General features: G+C 40.0%; 1 protein-coding gene and 1 non-coding gene across 3 annotated transcripts in view; one reads left to right on the forward strand and one right to left on the reverse strand.

The window, feature by feature from the left end:
• The window catches only part of IGF2BP3 (insulin like growth factor 2 mRNA binding protein 3), a 152,099-nt gene that overhangs the window by 108,532 nt on the left and 25,065 nt on the right, over positions 1-18,502 (reverse strand). The window lies entirely within an intron of this gene.
• LOC118021413 lies at positions 44-154 on the forward strand. The gene has a single exon (XR_004682159.1). It is a non-coding gene; the product is annotated as a U6 spliceosomal RNA (small nuclear RNA).

Raw genomic sequence — 18,502 nt, forward strand, 5'->3', positions numbered from 1 at the left:
CATCCCTCTGCTGCACTTAACGAGTTGGCTATGCACAACCTGCGTGCTCCGTTCGGCAGCACATACACTAAAATTGAAGTGATACAGAGAAGATTAACCTGGCCTGAGCAAGGATGACACGCAAATTCGTGAAATTTTTTCTTAGAATTTATTTGAGAAAGCAAGAGAGAGAGAGAGAGAGCACGTGCACATGCGCATGTGTGAGTGGGAGGAGGGGCGGGGGGGGCAGAGAGAGAGAGAGAGCGCGAGCATCTCCAGCAGACTCCTCATTGAGAGCAGAGTCTGATTTGGGGCTCAACCCCACCACCCCGAGATCACGACCTGAGCAGAAATCAAGACTTGGATGTTCAATCAACCGAGCCACCCAGGCATCCTGCATTCCTTATTTTTATAGATAAATTTACTGCATATAAATTTCGCAAGTCATTTTTTTTTGCTCAGTATTATGTTTTAGATTTTCCCTAGCTATGCAAGTAAATCCAGGGGTGCCTGGCTGGCTCAGGTGGTAGAGCATGCAACTCTTCATCCCAAGGTCATGAGTTTGAGCCCCACATTGTGTGTAGAGATTATTTTAAACAAACAAAACAAATTTAAATTCTATTAAAAAAATTATACAAGTAAATCAAGTTCGTTCATATTTAAAAAAAGAAAAAAGGACCATCAACTGCTTCACTGATCTCCCATCCCAGCTTTTAAAATTAGGTTATATTTAGGTTTGATTCTAAATAGTTAAGAGTCAAGAAAATAGATACAGATATGTTTCTACCATATGATTACCTAATCACTCAAGTTCAGTTTAACTATCGGCAAAGTGAGTTGGTGTTCTACCTCCACCTAAAGCACACCTAAATAACAATAGGATATACATGCCTTAGAACAGAAACTAATTAATTAGGCCATCTCATTCTCTGTTGTGTTTAGAACCTGGAACAGTGCTTGGCACCTGAAAAGCATGCAACTGATAGTTAAATTAAAATTTGTTATAATCTAGGGGCACCTGGGTGGCTCAGTCGGTTAAACGTCTGCCTTCGGCTCAGGTCATGGTCTCAGGGTCCTGGGATCGAGTCTCCCTGCTGATCGGGGAGTCTGCTTCTCCCTATGCCTCTCCCCTCCCCCCTCCTGCTTGTGCTCGTGCTCTCAAAAATACACTCTTTAAAAAATCTAAATAAATGAAATGGATTTTAAGTAGGCAAAATACTATTATCAGCCCTTAAAAATGAACAAAAATTTCATATTATCTAGTCAAGTTCTCCAATTAAAAAAAAAAATTAAGTTTGTTCAATCAGTATCCCAGAAGAGCCATATATTGCATTTGGTTGATTATGATTCTAGTCTCATAATCCACACTTGTTTCCCTTTTTTTACCTTGCAACTTGTCATTTGTCCTATAGTTTCTCACTGCCCAGATTTTGCTAATTATAGCCCCATGATGGTGTTTAATATTCTCCTCTGTCCCTCTGTAATTAGATCTGAAGATTCAATTTGTTTTTTGTTGTTGTCGCTTGTTTGGGGAAAGACAATATATCACAAGTAAGTGTCTTGTACTGGGGGCACCTGGCTGGCTCAGTCGGAGGAGCAGCCAACTCTTGAACTCAGGGTCCTGAGTTCAAGACCCACGTTGGTAAAGATTAAATAAATGAAACTTAAAAAAAAAAAAAAAAAAGGGGCGCCTGGGTGGCTCAGCCAGTTAAGTGGCTGCCTTCGGCTCGGGTCATGATCCCAGGGTCCTGGGATCGAGCCCCGCGTTGGGCTCCTTGCTCAGCGGGAAGCCTGCTTCTCCCTCTGCCTGCCACTTCCCCTGCTTGTGCTGTCTGTCAAATAAATAAATATTTTTAAAAAAAAAAAAAGAAAGAAAGAAAAAGGGACTTGTATTTCCAGGAGATGTCGGTTTCTAACTGTCTCCCTGTGATGTTGCAATCACCAACGATCACTGCCTAATTCCATTATTTCATTCAAGATTGAAAGTAGTTTTCTCATTTTACCATGTCTTCTGAATTTTTTTTATTCAGCTCCAGTTCTTCCATGAAGAACAACTTTCCCTTGTTAAATATCTGGATACTCTAAAGTACAGCCAGTAGAGTGAAGACAGAAAAAATACTTGATTCTTTCCCTTCTGCAGATGGTGTTGTGCTCCTTCTCACATCCCCTCACTCACCTCCGATTGCATCCACAGCTGTGGTAGACAGGCCCATGCACAGTGAGGCTGCCCTGCCTCCTTCCACCCCTAAGCACACACCTTACGCATCTCTGTTTTACCTCAGGGCTTTCTCCAAAGCCTCCGAAGAGTACAGGAAGAGTCTGGAAGCAAAGGAGAGATGAAACCCTCAGGACAATCCACAGTTTACAAGGGAAGGGAACTAGCCAGGAGATAAATGCCCATCTTCATCTGGGAGGCATTCTATACATTTCTCTAAGGTCCCATGTCCTTATGGCAATCTCAATAAAGCACCTTTCGTTGGCTTTTCTGAATTCCCCATTACCTCTCCCCATTCCCTCAACTCTTGCTTCCTGAAATCATGTCCAAAATAAATCAGTTTCATGCAAATCCTCATCTCCATTTCTTCTTTCAGGAGACACTGCTATTTCATACTTTTCAGAATGATGAGCTGATGCTCTGGCATTGTCCTAAGATAACCAAATGTTTATTTCTTTTCAGTATCATCATAAATTCAGAGTCATAGGTATTTTGGGTGCATAAATCCATTGCATTAATTCCTTCTGATGCTCAAATTGCCCCATCTTTGGCCAGTCAGTGCAAGCTTCTTCATATTCACTCCTGCATCTTGTGACAGGACTCCAACAGTCTCTGAGAGCTCCTTTGCTTTCTATTATGACGTGAGAATCTACGTTCAACTGGTATACTTCCTAGCCCCTCTACAATCAGCTTTTTCTACATAAACTGCTAGTCCCTATTAGTCAGAAATAATACAGTGAGACACACTCTAGTCACTAGAGTGCTCATTATTGGGCGCCTGGGTGGCTCAGTTGGTTAAGCGACTGCCTTCGGCTCAGGTCAGGATCCTGGAGTCCCTGGATCGAGTCCCGCATCAGGCTCCCTGCTCGGCAGGGAGCCTGCTTCTCCCTCTGACCCTCCCCCCTCTCATGTGCTCTCTGTCTCTCTTATTCTCTCTGTCTCAAATAAATAAATAAAATCTTTAAAATAAAATTAAAAAATAGAGTGCTCATTATTATTAGGGTGGTCATTGGTCATTGCTCCTAGGCCACAGCTGGAAAACAGACAATTTGTTTGAAAGAGAAATAAACCATGTATTCATGTGGATTACTTCCAATTCAAATTTTAGATTACTAGGTTGTTGCCACGTGTCTTTCTTATTTGCATCGTTTCTTCACTGTAAAGTTTGACAGCAGATAAGAATATAAACAAGGAAATGCTGTTGTGGATGGAACGTTTGTGTCCCCTCACCTCCCAAAATTCCTATGCTGCGGCCCTAACCTCCAACATGATGGTATTAGGAAGCTGGGCCTTTGGGAAAGTACTCAGGCTTAGTTGGATGACGTCATGAGGATGGAGAATTACTCCTTTTTTTCTCTAAGATTTTTTTTTTTTAAGTCATCTCTACACTGAACATGGAGCTCCAACTCACAACCCCAAGATCAAGAGTTGCATGCTCTTCTAAGCCCGCCGGCCGCCCCAGGATCCCTATCTTTGCAAGAAGAGAGACCAGTGCTCCTTCCCTGGCACATGCTGAAGAGAGGCCATGTGAGCCACAGCAAGAAGGCAAGGCAAGAAGGCGTCTCTCCACAGGCCAGGAAGAGAGGGCTCTTACCAAGAACAGAAAGCATCTGCCTGCACCTTGATCTTGGACTTCCCAACCTCTAGAAAGGTGATAAATAAATGTCTGTTGTTTAAGCTACCCGGTCTGTGGTATTTTGTAATAGCAGCCACACTGCCTAAGACAGTGTCTGTTACCTCATTCAACCCTCTCAGGCAGCATTTTATGGATTAGGAAACAAAGCATAAGTTTAACCTGTCCAAATAGACACTGCTCATGTGTAGCAGGGTCAGCATCCATCTCCGGGCATTCTGGCTCCAGAGTTTACTCTCTTAACTACGTTATATATTCAATCACTGATTTCACTTATAATCCAACCAACAATGTAACCACATCAAATGACTTCAGAAAGATTACAGGCTGTAATTTTTATTACACCCTCAAGGTCAAATATAGGCTAATCCTATGCAAAATTTTCACTTTATCCCACAGCTTTAAACCAAAAAATGATCATTTACATATCAAGACTCAATAGTGACATTAAATGGACAAAGTTACATATTAATAACAAGAAAGGAAGGCAACAATGCTGAAAACTTGGCTAACTCAACTGCATACACAGGCACCCAGGCGCTTAGGAAGCCAGTCATTTCACAGGTAAGTCCTAATGCAAGAAACAAAAATGTATTAGACTTGCAACCTTCTGTCCAAATTACCTACACATCCTGAGTGTACATTTTCTTCACCTTATTTCCCACATAAGGCTCTGTTGCACCCCTTTCTTTCTACCAACACTTATACAAATCAAGGAAATCACTGATTTCCTCATAACAAAGACTGAGGCTCTAATCACAATCTAACAGGCTAACACCAGCAGAAGGCAGGAAAAGAAAACCAAATCTAACTTGTAACAGGTTTCTCTCTGCCTTGTTTTCTTAGGCAAAGAAATAGGACACATGGTCCACATTTCGACCAGTCATTTTCCAAAAAAAAGCCAAACCTGTGGATTTAGAGCAGTATAGTGTGGCCTCTTTGACCCACCACTTGGAGGCACTCTGTACCAGCTGCACACTTTAATTCCAGCTGTACCAACCAATTCAATCTATACCCAAAAAGGAACTTGTTCAACCCGGCCAAATTCAGTATTGCTAATTACTTATATTAGTAATAGCATTCAATATTTTATATATGTATATATATCATTTCTGATTTTTTAAGAAGTGGCTCTATAAAAGGTCCACCTCTATTTTTTTTTTTTAAGATTTTATTTATTTATTTGACAGAGAGACCGCGAGAGAGGAAACACAAGCAGGGGGAGTGGAAGAGGGAGAAGCAGGCTTCCCGCTGAGGAGGGAGCCCAATGTGGGGCTCGATCCCAGGATCCTGGGATCATGACCTGAGCCGAAGGCAGACACTTAACGACTGAGCGCCCCCCCACTCCCCCCGCAGGTGCCCTGGTCCACCTCAATTTTTAAAAAAGTTTAATACACTTTGCTGGTGAAAAGTAGCAACTGGCATAACCTTGCCTCATCACTGACTTGATAGTCTCTTATCAAAGCCTCTGACTCAAGGATTCTCTTATGTTATTTTCTCATATAAAGCTGTAGCATGCTCAAAGACCTAGCCTTAAATTTGTAGAGAAAACTACGAAGCACCCAGAGACCCAGTAAAAGGGACCATTACACACTCCAGCTGGGAGAATCATGGATGGCTTTAGATTTTTTTGGTTTTGTTTTATAAAATAAACCTTACTTATTGTTAAGGGGGACATCAGCCTTATTTCCAACCTGTAGTATAACCTAAGATAAAGCAAGAGAAACCAGTTCTAGATTTCAACAGTTCTAACTAACTCTGTAACATCAGTGCTTTCTCCCCCAAAGATTTTACAGCCTAGAAGAAATCAGACATTTTAGGGCAGTCTTAAAAAAGTGTCAGTAAAAACAAGAAGGAGGGAGCAACATGGAGTAAATCCGTAAATCAGTAAATCTTAACCTCAAGTTAAGAATCTCTGTTAAAGGGGCGCCTGGGTGGCTCAGTCAGTTAAATGTCTGCTCAGATCATGATCTCAGGGCCCTGGGATCCAGCCCCACATCAGGCTCCCTGCTCAGTGGGGAACCTGCTTCTCTCTCTCTCCTTCTCCCTGCTACTTGTGCTCTCTCATTTGCTCTGTAGATAAATTAATGAAATCTTTAAAAAACAAAACAAAAAAAACACATATTTGTTCCAACAGTTAAGGAGGATGCCAGGTCCTAGTGAACTGAATACTGGATGGAAGAAAGGAAAAGAGGACAAAGTATGATGTCCCCTCAACCATACAGATAAAGAGATGTTATTCCAAGTGTGGTCTATGGGACCATCTACATTAGAACCAAGAGGGTTTCTTAAAATGAGAATTTCAGGGCCCCAATGCAGACCTCCTAAATCAGAATCTCTGAGGTGGGCTGGAGAAATGTAGATTTACATACACTTAAGTCTGGGGACCACTGATATTCATTTATCAGGGCAAATCCCATGAGGGCTAAATTATTTCTGTCTTATTCACTGTTGCATATTCAAGTGCTTAGCAAATTGCCTGGCTCATTATGAGCGATTTAAGCAACATTGCTTAAACAAGGAATGAATGAAAAAAAGTTGGAAATGAAAATCTGAAGTGATTCTTCTGTCATCCCCTAACTCCCAGATCACCATGGGAACCACATCCGTGTTTTAGTCCCTTTAAATAAAACAAGTGTATATATGTTTTAAAGTTGCACACCTTATCTTCATCTATGTAGAACAGTCTACAGCCCTAAGTGTATGGATGAAAACTTGACCAAAGCCAAGGGTATAGTATAGGCTGGCAGAGTCCAAGAAAGGCTAAATGTTCTTCTGTGTGCTGTTCCTATTACTAATGTTTGCAGTACACACTCCTATCTCTCTTGTAGGAGAAATGTCCCATCAATGGAGAAATACAGTCAAAGTTCTTACACTTCCTTAGGACATGTGCAAGGCAATACAACAGAACAGTGTTCTAAAATAGTTGAGTTAATACAGTACAAACTGATCCTTAATTCCTGAATAGCTAAAGATTTCTGTAGTCTTCAATCTGAATCTGAAACTGGGTTTGTTGTTTTTTTTTTAAGATTTTTAATTATTTATTTGACAGAGAGAGACACAGCGAGAGAGGGAACACAAGCAGGGGGAGTGGGAGAGGGAGAAGCAGGCTTCCTGCGGAGCAAGGAGCCCGATGCAGGGCTCGATCCCAGAACCCTGGCATCATGACCTGAGCCAAAGGCAGACGCTTAACAACTGAGCCACCCAGGTGGCCCTGAAACTGGGTCTTTAAACAAAAAAGTCACCACCAGTATTTCAACCAACCACCGAAACACATGCAGTTGAACATTAGGGAGTTACTATTTAAATAAAAAGCTCACTGCCCGTATAACTCAAAAGTACAACATTAACACAATATAGCAAATTACATGTATCTTCCTTGAAAATTAGGGTGATCACAAGGGAATATTCAGATACAAAATCTCTAATAATGTTTGAGTCACATTGAAAATTAATCATTCCCTAAAAAAAAAAAGCAAAGAAAATTACTCATTCCCATGTTTTTCCAGTTAAATTAATTTTATAAATACCAATACATTTTTTCCAGCAAGACTTTTTTTTTTTTTTTTTTAAGATTTTTTATTTATTTGACAGCGAGACACAGCGAGAGAGGGAACACAAGCAGAGAGAGTGGGAGAGGGAGAAGCAGGCTTCCCGCTGAGCGGGGAGCCCGATGCAGGGCTCGATCCCAGGACCCTGGGATCATGACCTGAGCCGAAGGCAGACGCTTAACCGGCTGAGCCACCCAGGCGCCCCCAGCAAGACTTATTTTTAAAAAGTGATTTTAAAAGCTGTCTGTATTAAAACAACTCTGTCCAATGGAATAGCAACTAGCTGCACGAGGCTGGAAATGTGGCTAATCCAGTTTGACTTGATGTATTCTGTAAGTATAAAGTATAACAGATTTTGAAGACTTAGTACAAAAAAAATTTTTAATTTCTCAAAAGGGGTGCCTGGGTGGCTTAGTTAAGCATCCTACTCAATTTCAGCTCAGGTCATGATCCTGGGGTCATGGGATCAAGCCCCATGTCAGGCTCTGCGCTCAGCACAGAGTCCACTTGTCACTCTCCCTCTGCTCCTCCCCGTGCTCATGCTCACTTTCCCTAAAATAAATAATTTTAAAAATAGATTTCTCAACAATTTTTAATACTGACCACATGTTAAAAGATTAAAATTTTAGATATACTGAATTGTATAAAATACTAGTATTAATTTTACCTGTTACTTTTTACTTCTTACTGTGGCTACTAGAAAAGTTAAAATTGCATACATAATTCACATTTTTCAGTTGGACAGAGCTGCTTAAAATTTGGTATACTTGACACTCAAAGGAAAAAACCAATTGATCAAATTTTATTTCTGTTCGTCAATGGAATTTCAGGATCAAGAAAAAAAGTTTCATAGGGAATTATGTCTCACTTAAAATTCACCTTCACTAAGTAAACTGTACTTGTACCTGCAAGAAGAGGTGTTTTAAGGTGACTAAACTTTTTTAAGTAAACTCTACTCTCAATATGGGACTCAAACTCAAGACTCCAGATAAAGGGTCACAAGCTCCACTGACTGAGCCAAGGTGACTAAACTTTTAAAAGTGCTGTATTTTGAATATAGGGGTATCTCTACATTAACGCTTTTTATTTTATGTTACTACTAACTGGATGTTGTTCTTATCTAAGACCAATCCTAAATCCTTGGATTTTGGTTTTGTTGGTTTTGGGGGTTTTTAGTTTGTTGGTTTTTTTTAAGTGGAGAAGTCGACGTTTACTATTAAATTCTATCACCTACTCATGAACTTTAGACACTACAATTATCCCACTATCTAAGAGTCTGAAGAAGGAAGAGTGTAGATGCCTTCCTTGTTTCTAAGAAGTAGAATTATACAACCCACAAGGTTTATATTTCCAATTTTAATGTTTTATATAATCAAGCAAATAAAATAAGCAAACAACTGTTAATTGCTCACAAGACAATCAGTATGAAAATTCTCAGTTTCATGTAAGTCAAGAATTCTTGGGGCACCTGGGTGGCTCAGTCAATTAAGCGTCCAACTCTTAATTTCAGCTCAGGTCATGATTGGTCATGACATCGAGCCCTCAGTCAGGCTCCACACTCAGCCAGGAATCTACTTTTCTTCCTCTTCCTCTGACCCTCCCCCAACTCACACAATCTGCCTCTACAATAAATTTTTTAAAATAATTAGGTCTTTAATAATTCTTATGTATCAAGAAAGCAAAGAAGGTATATAAGTTTGATCCAAACATCTTGGTCTGACATACTTTGTACCAAGGCAACCCAACTCTAGCTTTTCTCCCAAGATATAACCATATACCACTTTGTAGATAATCCTTCTCCCAGCAAGGAGCATAAATAATAATATAAATGCAATGCAACCTTACCAGGTTTACAGCAGCCAATTTTTTCCTGCTTAATAAGCTACTTAACTTTCTGGTGAGGGGGTGCCTGGGTGGCTCAGTCAGTTGAGCATCTGCCTGCAGTTCAGATCATGATCTCAGGGCCCTGGGATCAAGCCCCTCATTGGGCTCCCGCTCATCGGGGAGCCTGCTTCTCCATCTCTCTCTGCCTGTACTCTATCAAATAAATAAATAAAATCTTAAAAAAAAAAAAAATACTTTCTGGTGAGGTGAAAAAACAAAACCAGGTATGTCTACACTACTTAAGGAAGAATAGGTTGAAGAATCTATGCTTCAATGCAACATGCTTCCTCATCTATAGACTTGAACTCACATGAAAAAAACCACTTGAATCTGTTATTCCTTTATACAAATACAACTTGGCCAAGACATCAAAACATTCTCATGTCTTGCCTAAAACATGTTTGCCAATTAAAAAAATAATAATAAGGGCACCTGGGTGGCTCAGTCATTAAGCGTCTGCCTTCGGCTCAGGTCATGGTCCCAGAGTCCTGGGATCAAGCTCCTCATCAGGCTCCCTGCTCGGCAGGAAGCCTGCTTCTCCCTCTCCCACTCCCCCTGCTTGTGTTCCCTCTCTCACTGTCTCTATCAAATAAATAAATAAAATCTTTAAAAATAATAAGAATAATAATAAAGCATCACTGAATATCATAAATTCTCTAGACCTATGGTGTCCTCTGGGGACAGAGTTACATGTTAAATGACACCACATCAGCAAAATCCAGACCCTGGGAAACTCTCCAGGACAAATATCTAAGTTTTCTAATAAGTATCAAAGAAAAAAGATGGGGAACCTAGACATTAAAAAGAGAGAGAGAAAGAAAGGGGCGCCTGGGTGGCTCAGTCGTTAAGCATCTGCCTTCGGCTCAGGTCATGATCTCAGGGCCCTGGGATCAGGCCCCACATTGGGCTCCCTGCTCAATGGGAGTCTTCTCCCTCTGCCTTTGCCTCTCTGCACTGCTTATGCTCACTCAGACTCTCTCAAAAATAAAATCTTTTCAAAAAATAAATAAATAAAGCCTTAAGACATATCAACCAATCACAAATGTATGGAACTTACATAAATCTTAATTCAAATAAACGGCCAAAACAATTAGATAACTGGGAAAAATTGGACTATTATCATGAATTAGTGCCAGTGTTTTTTATAAGTAATAATGATAGTCTGTAAGTTCTTGTCTTTTAGAGAAGCAATGTAAAGAACTTGGAATATAATATACTTGGCTGCCTTGAATTTGCTTCAGAAATAATCAGGGGATGTACGACATTGGGGCATGGATATCCAACCGGCTGGTTACCAGGCTGGTCATCAGCTGGTGATTCTTGAAGCTAGGTGATGGGTGAAGAGGATTTATTACATTATTGTCTCTACTGTAGTACTTCTGAAATTTCCTTTTTTTTTTTGCTCTCTAGTCTCTAGAAGTTGCCATCTTCACAAATGATAAATCCCACCAAAATCAAGCCCAAGGCTTGGTAGTACTTGTAACATAAAAAAAGTTTTAGAAGAAAAATATGATTTAAGTTTGTATAATTGTCTGATAGTGAAGAAGCCTAAGTACTTTTCACTCACATAACCTTCAACCACATTAGCATTTCCCATACTGCAGAAACACTAAAAGGTCCTAAGATTGCCCCCCCTCCCTTTTTTTAAAGATTGTACCTATTCGGGGCGCCTGGGTGGCTCAGTCCTTAAGCGTCTGCCTTGGGCTCAGGTCATGATCCCAGGGTCCCGGGATCGAGCCCCGTGTCCGGCTCCCTGCTTGGCAGGAAGCCTGCTTCTCCCCAGGCTTATGTTCCTGCTCTAGCTATCTTGCTCTCTGTCAAATAAATAAATAAAATCTTTTTTAAAAAGATTGTATCTATTCATTTGAGAGACAGAGTAAGAATGAACAAGAGCAGGGTGAAGGGCAGAGGGAGAAGCAGACTCCCCACTGAGCAGGAAGCCGGAGTGGGGCTGGATCCCAGGACTCCGGGATCATGACCTGAGCCAAAGGCTTAACGACTGAGCCATCCAGGCGCCCCCTAAGACTGCTTTAGATGACAGTCTCCTCTTGCCTAAGGTGGAAAGTACAAGATTCCTTTCGTTTTAATAACTACAGTGTAACGTCAAATATAGAATATTCACAAAAAACTATCTTGTAACAATGTATATTAGTGACATTATCTGTGTCATTCATTTAAAAAGAATTCTTTGGGGGCGCCTGGGTGGCTCAGTCGTTAAGCATCTGCCTTCGGCTCAGGTCATGATCGGGGGTCCTGGGATCAAGTCCTGCATCAGGCTCCCTGCTCAGCAGGGAGTCTGCTTCTCTGCCCTTCCCCCTGTTCATGCACACTTGCAAGCTCTCTTTCTAAAATAAAATCTTTAAAAATATATAAAAAATAGAAAGAACTCTTTGTTACACGGTCCAACAATTCTACACAATTTGCATTTATGCCAATTCTGATACAAACAAAAGACGCAGCAGATGAAAAGTTGCATTTTCTACTGCTAGCAAGATTAAAGTCAGCAACACCCAGGGAGAGTAATCATCTCCAGATTATTTCTGCCACAATTACAATTTAAGAATCAATTTTTAAATTTCAATATTGAGAATTAAAAGAAGAGATACCATTTATTCAGTGACTTCTAAAGGGCAAAAGATCATGCCAGGCACTTGAAATACATTTTCAGTGTGTCCTTACACCAACAACCAAGTCCAGTAGGCATTAACAGTCCCACTCTATAGATTAAGGAAACAGTCTCAAGAGGTTCTTTTAACCAAGGTAAAAAGCAGGTAAATGAAAAGCCAAACTGAAACTTCTCACTCCAATTTCCATGCGATTTCTACCTTAATTTTAGGTGTCTACTATTTGACTTTTATGTAAGAAAAAAACCGCTCCCACAGATCTTCAAGAAAACTGTCCAATATAATCATAATACTATCAATCCCAACCTCCTGCAGAAAATTCTAGAAATTACCTAGTTTATACCCACATTTCAGAGGATGATCAATGAGGTCACATCAAAACAGTAGATCATTTCAAAGTAACCAAAATATCCAGCTTCACCCAGCAGCTAATATGAGACATGAATAAGACAAATAACTCTACTGACAATAACATATCCAATGCACAGGATATTTCAAGAAGTTCCCTTCTGGGAAGTCCTTTCAAGGGCCCAACATGCTTAGATGTAATAGCTGTTTGATAAAATAATCTTAAAAGTATTAGGCATTAGTCTTTTAATTAAGAAAGCTTTGCAAAAGGGGCACTGGCTGGCTCAGTTGGAGAGCATGTGACTCCTGATCTCCAAGTTGTGAGTTCGAGCTCCACTGTGGGTGAAGAGCTGTGTTACTTAAGTAAATAAAACTTAAAAAAAAAAAAAAAGCAGCTTTATGATAATGTATTTGTGTTTTTTCTTTAGAACTTCAGTAACTATATTTCACATTTCCAAATTATATTCTTACTTCCAATTACATTCCGAAAAAAAAAAAAAAATGACAAATTTCCAAGAGCAGTGATGGTAAAATCTAAATAAACCTAAAAACCCCAGATGCTAGAAAATTCAACAGCTCCACTTTCTGCCATGTTTAGAAGGTGACATGTTAAAACTGCCTATCATGGCTGCCTGGCTGGCTCAGTCAAGACAATCTAAAATGTTGTATCATCGGTGGCACCTGGGTGGCTCAGTTGTTAAGCATCTGCCTTCAGCTCAGGTCACGATCCCAGGGTCCTGGAATCGAGCCCCACATCGGGCTCCCTGCTCCGCGGGAAGCCTGCTTCTCCCTCTCCCACTCCCTCTGCTTATGTTCCCTCTCTCACTGCCTCTCTCTCTGTCAAATAACTAAATAAAATCTTTAAAAAAATAAATAAAATAAAATAAATAAAATGTAGTATCATGCTTATAATCATTGTGAGTAGGGGCACCTGGTTGGCTCAGGTGGTGGAGCATGCAACTCTTGATCCCGAGGTCGTGAGTTCAAGCCCCAAGTTAGGCATAAAGATTACTTAGAATAGTAATAATTAAAAAAATAATCAGTGTGATTATACCTAAACACTATCTATGACTCACATCTCCAAACCCATGAAGGACAGTCTCTCAAAGGAACAAACTCTTGGTCTTCTTTACCATGTTAATGTAACTGGCCAAAAAGTTTAGCATAAGCCAAAAGGAGACGGGGCATCGAGCACCAAAGGTATACAAGCATACAAGGCTCTCACCTTTGCACAATACATACAGTACATTCCCTCAGGTGTACCCACAACACATCTACCTGCCCTCAGGCTTTCTCTGTAATACTGACACCAAGAGTTTAAAATGGCCCTTTCCACCCGGCCTGTCCAGCCCTTTCCTAAATGTTCTAACCCTTTTGAAAGCTTTACTGTTAGAAAAACTATCACAAACTAAATCTGTCGTTAACAATCTGTACAAGGCATTAAAATTTTAGTGGGCTGGGCTTTAGACTTTAACACCTTGTAAAAATGTTGAAATAAAAGCTTATGCATTTTCAAAACACTTAAGAACGTGTTAAACGGCCAAGCCGTTAATTAATTGCCTGAAGACTGACTTGTAGAAACAAATGCAGAATGTAAGCTATCAGGACAGACCATCCACCAGGGGGCAGCACACAAACACACCCCCTAACCACCATTTGTCCACTTATCAGGTCATTTTAATTTTTACCCAGGCTTGAGAAGGGCTGGGAAAGGACCTAGGTCAAAGTTTTAACTTTTTTTTCTAAAAGGTCTTACATACACTTACATTTAGCATATGCTACTGATGATTAAAATCAGAATACATCTTAAATTTAAGACTACAATGTCATTTACAAATATTTGGGATTCTAATTCCTTTCCCTATAGATTTAACTGTTGGGATAGCCTCTATTTATTTACCCCTATGTTTAGAACTTTAAGTATTTCAGGACCTGGGAAGGCTTTAAATATAGAGACTGGGGAACTAAAAAACTATTACAATTCTATCCTCACTGTGATACAAGCAGAAAAAGCAACAGGAAAAATGCTATATGTGCAATTTGGTTTATCTCTTCAAGAGCCTGTAAATTCAGAGTCATGACAGTTAGGAGACCAAACAAATAGCATCAAAAAAACCAAACAACCAAATCTGATTTAGTTATAACACACACATCTTAAAATTCTGTAGACAGAAGAGACTTCCAGAATCTTAACAGCTCCCACCTCCTCCAGAAAGTACAAATTATCAGTCTGAAAGATTAAGTCCAGCTATGCATTTAAAGTTACTGCCAATTACGACAATGGCTAAAAAGATGTTAACGCACGTTTCATATAAATTTGTTCTAACTGAATAAAATTACCATAAAATGCTAGTTTTTCTCCTTCAAAAGAGAAAATAATGCTTTTCTGTCTCCCTACCACCTGGGCACACAGGTGATCACTAGCAGGGCTCAACAGGTAAGAGTAAAGAAAAACTGAACTGCAAATAAGCCAAGAGGTCAAACTGCAAATACCAATAGCTTTAAAACAATCTCTTGAAATAGATTATCAGTTGGCTACGGATTCATGTCATCCTGGGAATTTTAAAATTTTGTTCAAACAATGAAGAACTATTATTTTCAAAAATTTTAATTCAGCATTTCTGTGTTTGCTTCATTATTGGAATAACAAAATTAATACATACTCAATCTTTGCTGAGACCAATCCCCAGATTTCAAGAAGTTATGTTTCAAAGTTAATCAAAAAGTTTCAGTACTGGGGTGCCTGGCTGGCTCAGTCAGAAGAGCATGTGATTCTCGATCTCGGGGTTCTAAATTTGAACACCATGTTGGTATAGAGATTACTTAAGAATAAAATCTTAAAAAAAAATTGTTTTAGGAATTTTGAGGTTATTTTACTAAAACATCCACCTAGCCCACTGACAAATTTTAGAGATTTAGGATAGCAGTATTTAAACCAAATTAAAAATTACAATAAAACTAGTTACCAGAATTTTATGATTAACCAAGCCATTAGAAAGCATTTTAGTGAAATTTTAATTTTTAAATTAATAGCATTATAAAAAACCTTTTTTTGAAAGATTTGTTTTTAGGGGGGAGGGGCAGAGGGAGAGAAAGAATCCTAAGTAGACTCCCCCTTGAGTATGGAGCCCAACGCGGGGCTGTATCCCTCAACCCTAAGATCATGAGCCGAAATTAAGTGCCAGAGGCCTGACTGAGCCACCCGGACAACCCCAGAAATTTTTTTCATGTAATCTCCACCCCCAATGTGGGGGCTCCAACTCACGACCCCAAGGATCAAGAGCTGCACACTCTACTCACTAACCCAGCCAGGTGCCCTGCGCTATTATAAAATTTAGAACTTATTCCGAAAAAGTTAAACATTCACAGATACACAAATCTAAGATGACCAAAACTCAAATGTCAGATCTACATATTTAGAAAGTATAAACAGTGTTATTTTTAAAATAAACTTGTTTAGATTGAAGACACATAACTAATCAGATATATTACACAGTATCAAATTACTAGCTATAATTTCATTATATTTAATAACATTTAATTATGTAGTTTGTATAAAAGCTCTTACTTTAAACAAGTCCATAAATTCAGAATCAGCTAGACTGATGTACACTAAATGTTTTAAATTTCCACCTAGAACTAAAACACACCAGTATTTCATTTGTTAAAAATTCATTAATGTAAATTTCACTTTACATCATTTATGTTAACAGCTTAAAAGCTAAAAATAGGGCTGCCCAGCTGGCTCATTCAGTGTTGACTCTTGATGTGGGGGCTGTGAGTTCAAGCCCCATGTTAGGTGTAGAGATCACTTAAAATAAAATCTTTAAAAAAAAAAAGGAAAAAGGGGCGCCTGGGTGGCTCAGTTGGTTAAGCGTTTGCCTTGGGCTCAGGTCATGACCTCAGGGTGCTGGGATGGATCCCCAGGCTCCGTGCTCAGCAGGGAGTCTGCTTCTCCCTCTCCTCCTCTACCCCACTTGTGCTCGTGCTCTCTCTCAAATCAATAAAATCTTAACAAAACAAAAAACTAAGAACTAAAAATAATTTCCTTCTTTAAAATCCTGAAATATTTGTTTTAAGTTTACAAATCAAATTTCAGTCTTTTCCAGAACACTTTAATAAGATTTTTCAACAAAAATTCTAATTTTAAAAATAAAACAGGTTGGGAACCCAAAGAAGCAGTTTAAGAACACCATTAGGAGAAAAAAAAAAACAAAACATTAAAAGTAAAATATCTTAAGTATTTTTAGGGGTGCCTGGGTGGTTCAGTTGGTTAAGCCTCCAACTCTTGATTTTGGCTCAGGTCATCTCAGGGTTGTGAGATCAAGCCCTGCATCAGGCTCACGTGCTGGGCATGGAGTCTGCTTGGGATTCTCACTCTCCTTCCGCCGGCCCCCTTCTAAAAGAAAAGTATATATATTTTTAAAAAGGGGTGTCTGGGTGGCTCACTCAGTTGGGCACCCAGCTCGTGATCTGAGCTCAGTTCTTGATCTCAGATCAAGACACCCCTCTCCCCTGCTCATGCTCTCTCTCCATGCTGGGCGTGGAGTCTACTTAATTTTAAAAAATTAAATTGAAAAAAATTAAAAAAATTTTTTTAAACAAAGAAGTTGAGGGGCACCCAGCTAGCTCAGTCAGTAGAGCATGCATCTCTTGATCTCAGGGTTCTGAGTTCAAGCCCCACATTGGGTGTAGAGATTTGCTTAAAAATAAAATCTTAAAAACAAAGAAGTTGGGGCGCCTGGGTGGCTCAGTTGGTTAAGCGACTGCCTTCGGCTCAGGTCATGATCCTGGAGTCCCGGGATCGAGTCCCGCATCGGGCTCCCTGCTCGGCGGGGAGTCTGCTTCTCCCTCTGACCCTCCCCCCTCTCATGTGCTCTCTCTCATTCTCTCTCTCTCAAATAAATAAGGAAAATCTTTAAAAAAAAAAAAAATTGCACACCTTTCTTGTTTCCATAATTGATGATGGGAATAAACCACATGCTAAAATTTTCAGAAAATTTTAATAATCTATAACAAGTACTAATAAGGAAATAATGTAACATTGTCAATATCCTACTAATAACAAAGACATTTATGATCCTGGGGTCCTGAGATCCAGCCCTGGGATCAGGCTACCTGCTCAGCAAGAAGTCTGCTTCTCCCTCTCCCTTTGCCCCTCTCTCCTGTTCATGCTCTCTCTCAAATAAATAAAAAGTATTTTTTAAAGATTTTATTTATTTGATAGAGAGAGATACAGCAAGAGAGGGAACACAAGCAGGGGGGGAGTGGGATAGGGAGAAGCAGGCTTCCCGCCTAGCAGGGAGCCCGATGTGGGGTGACCTGAGCCGAAGGCAGACACTTAACGACTGAGGCACCCAGGCGCCCCTCAAATAAATTATTTAAAAAAATAAATAAATAAAAAATTAAAAAAAATAAGTTTTAACATATTATCAGCCCAGATATAGGTAAACATACTTTACTCCTCAATCAAGACTCCAATATTTTGGAGGCACCTGGCTGGCTCAGTCCATGAATCATGTGACTCTTGGATCTCAGCATTGTGAGTCCACACTGGACATAGTTTACTTAAAAAAACAAAAAAAACCCACTTTTTTTAATAGTACTGAACATACTATATTACCACAATTTCCCCCCCCTTCCCAGCTTCCAAGGCACTTTTTTTTTTTTTTTTTACAGATTTTATTTGAGGGGTACCTGGGTGGCTCAGTCAGTTAAGTGTCTGCCTTCAGCTCAGGTCATGATTGCAGGGTCTTGGGATCGAGCCCCACATCGGGCTCCCTGCTCAATGGGGAGCCTGCTTCTCCCTCTCCTTCTGCCTACTGCTCACCCAGCTGTGCACTGTCAAAAAAATAAAATCTTAAAAAAAAATTTTTTTTTATTTGAAAGAGCATGAGAGAACGAGAGACAGCATGAGCAGGGGGAGGGGCAGAGGGAGAAGCAGGCTCCAGCTGAGCAGGGAGCCCGATGGGGGGCTTGATCCCAGGATCCTGGGATCATGACCTAAGCCCAAGGCAGGCACTTAACCGACAGAGCCACCCAGGCGCCCCCCCCAAGGCACTCTTAAAAGTGCTTTTTAAGAGGCACCTGTATGGCTCAGTCAATACACCCTGCAACTCTTGATCTCAGGGTTATGAGTTCAAGCCCCACTTTAAGTGTAGAGATTACTTTAAAAAAAAAAATCTTAAAAAAAAAAAACCTACTTTTTAAAACCTCTAAAAACACTAAGGGGGCTGGGGCGCTTGGGTGGCTCCGTCGGTTGAACATG

This window comes from Mirounga leonina, unplaced genomic scaffold (assembly GCF_011800145.1).
Source record: "Mirounga leonina isolate KUSES-001 unplaced genomic scaffold, KU_Mleo_1.0 Mir_174, whole genome shotgun sequence".
NCBI classification, from domain to species: Eukaryota; Metazoa; Chordata; class Mammalia; order Carnivora; family Phocidae; genus Mirounga; species Mirounga leonina.